At 44.9% G+C, this 2,910-nt stretch overlaps 1 non-coding gene across 1 annotated transcript; it reads right to left on the bottom strand.

Annotated features, from left to right (window-relative positions):
• Positions 1 to 594: 594 nt before the first annotated feature.
• Positions 595 to 734, bottom strand: LOC125999690 (small nucleolar RNA SNORA5). Its single transcript, XR_007492171.1, has one exon. It is a non-coding gene; the product is annotated as a small nucleolar RNA SNORA5 (small nucleolar RNA).
• Between the last annotated feature and the right edge of the window lie 2,176 nt (positions 735 to 2,910).

Genomic DNA, 2,910 nt, shown 5'->3' on the forward strand with positions numbered 1-2,910 from the left:
AGAAGTGAACAAGAGAGGCTGCAGCCTCTAGGTTGCTTCCCTCTATACCAGCCTGTGTCACCCAGGGAAGTGTCTGGGAAACTCGAGTCCGATGAGAGCCCCTGCCTCCATGAAATAGATACTTACTCCCACCACTCCACTAGCCAGCTGCACCTGAAGTCTTCTTGTATGTAGTATGAACAATGGTCTGGGCTGCCTGTGTGCTCAGGTAGCTAGAGCATGGAATTGCTCTTTGCAGGAAAAGAAAGTCCTAAATCTTACCCAGGCCTTATAGGTTAACTGCCTTTCCCTTACAAAAAAAGAATTTCAGGAGATGACTAGTGCAGTCTAGTAAGTTTATTGGGGAAATAAAAGAGAATGAGAGAGCTAGAGATAAGTGCTCAAGAGAGAGAAAATGAGTACATAAACTTTTCCAAAATGGAGAGAGCAGGGAGTATAAAGCTTAGGTAGAGATGTGGGTCACCCCTCAGAACTTAGTTATTTTGAGTCTTTCCTGTACCTGAGGTTGGGAGAAGGAAAGAAAACCAAGAAATGTTGGGAGAATTTTCAGTGTACTTGTCTCCCTATTGCTAAAGTATCAACTCTTATTTCTTTGGGTTTCTGTAAACAGATTCATCCCTAAGGTCCAGGTAAGGGAGTGTCAGGGCCCTTAACTCACCTGTTAGTTACTATGGCAGTCTTTTGGGCTAGTATATACCCTGCGTTGGTGAGACACTGAGTTTGATAGCTTTACAAGAATATCAAGTTTTAAGTCTGCTTCCCTGATTTGTAATTCTTTTTTTTTTTTTGCACTCTCCACAATAAGCTTTTTGACCTAGGACAAAGTACATAAATATATTTTTATGCTGGCATAATAGTACAACCAGGAGTAAATCCTGATCAGCACTGGTTGTGGCCCACAAACAAAACAGAAAAAGATTGATATCTGGAAAGTGGGGACACCTGATTTTAGAGCAAGGAGGGGGCAAATCCTGAGTGAGCAGATTTTCTGAGGCAAAACCTGGCAACTAGGTGTTCAGAATTATCTTGCCTCTTAAACTATTTTTTTCAGGTCTTAAGGGCGGGAGAGGATTGCAAGCTTCAGGACTAAGCGTCTTTTATAGAACAATGCTGCCATCATGCGGGAAACGAAACGTTTCACAAATGCCAGCCAAGCTGACAGTTCTTTCTGGTGTATGGCAGTTGTGGTTGTGGAGGAAAGTAGAGCTAGGGGAAGGCTTAACACATTAAATCTAAGACCATCTCAGTCCTCCAGGCTTTATCTGTGTCTCCTAGATAGGGCAGTGGCAAAGTCTAGTTGGAGTTGAGGCAGGTCGAACCTTGGAACCAAAACTCTTAGGTTGCTACAAGTCACCGTTGCTTCCGTAAGTCGAGGCACAGGAAGTAGGAATCAGGACAGTTGTTCTAAGCTCCTTTCTGGCCTGCCTGTCTTTCTCCCTATGTGCCAGGAGGGCCTGTGGATAGAGTCAGGGTCTTAGAGAAATGGCTTTTAAGAGGAATGTTATATCGATTATAAGAAATTTGCACATGCCTGAAATCACCTAATTGTGTATCATACTCCGAGCTAGAGCCACAACAGGGGTGTAACATGAAGACACCAGGGAACTTGGGAAATGAAGCTAGAAAAGTGACCTAGATGCAAGTAAGAGTAATGCTAGGGAAAGAAGAAAACATTTGAGAAGGTGTGACCAAGCAGAAGTTATACCCTCAAAAGTGAAAAAGCAAAACAAACAAACAAAAAGGTGGGGGGAGTAGAGGCCAGAACAATAGCATCCAGCTAGGCGTTTGCCTTCACAGGAATTCACCTGGGTACCAATGCTGGCATCCCATCTGGTCCTCCAGCACCACAGGTGAAATTCCTGAGCATCACCAGGAGTGGCCCAGAAACAAAAACAAAAACAAAAATAGTTTCTGGAAATTGGGGACAGCTGACTGTAAAGCAATGAGGGAGCAAATCCTAAGTGAGCAGATTTTCTGAGTCGAAATCTGGCGACTAGGTGTTAAGATCCTGCCTCCTGAACTATTTTTTTTTTCAGTTCATAGGGCGGGAGACAGTTGCAAGCCACAGGGCTAAGCATCTTATCTAGAACAATACTGCCATCATGCAGAAAAAGTTCCATAAATGGGCCAGAGCAGTGGCGCAAGCAGTAGGCTATCTGCCTCGCACCGCTAGCCTAGGACTGACCAAGATTAGATTCCCCCAGCGTCCCATATGGTCCACCAAGCCAGTAGCGATTTCTGAGCACATAGCCAGGTGCAACCCCTGAGCGTCACTCGGTGTGGCCCAAAAACAAATAGAAAGTTCCATAAATGCCAAGCCACCAGTTCTTCCTGGTCTCTGGCAGTTATAGACTGAAGTACAGCTGTGGAATGCTGAACCAATCGATCCTGAGGCCATCTCAGACCTCAAGACTGCTCTGTTTTTTTCTAGATGGGGCAGTGACAAAGTCGGGGTGTTGTTGAAGCTGCTCTGAACAGTGGAGCCAAAACTCCTGGGTGCTGATGCTACTGTAAATCCAGGCACAGGAAGTTGTGGGGCAGGACTCCAATGCCCTGATCACAACCATTCCTGATCCCGCTGTGTGCTAGGAAAGGTGGGCAGAGTTTGGGTCTCGGTGAAGGGGCTGATAAGAGTAGAGGAATATTATATCGATTCTAAGATATTTGCACACTCCTGAAATCACCTAACAATGCATCATACTTAGCCACAACAGGGCTGTCACTTGGAGACACCAGGGAACTTGGGAAACTAGAAAAGTGACTCTGATGCTAGAAAGAGTAACGTTGAGTAAAAAGAATAGATTTGGAAAGTTGTGAACAATTAGAAATGACACCCTCAAAAGTGAAAGAGCAAAAAAAAGGGGGGGTTAGGGAAGAGGGGGAGCAGAGCTACAGCATTTAGCTAGGTGT

Source organism: Suncus etruscus, chromosome X (assembly GCF_024139225.1).
Source record: "Suncus etruscus isolate mSunEtr1 chromosome X, mSunEtr1.pri.cur, whole genome shotgun sequence".
Lineage (NCBI taxonomy): Eukaryota > Metazoa > Chordata > Mammalia > Eulipotyphla > Soricidae > Suncus > Suncus etruscus.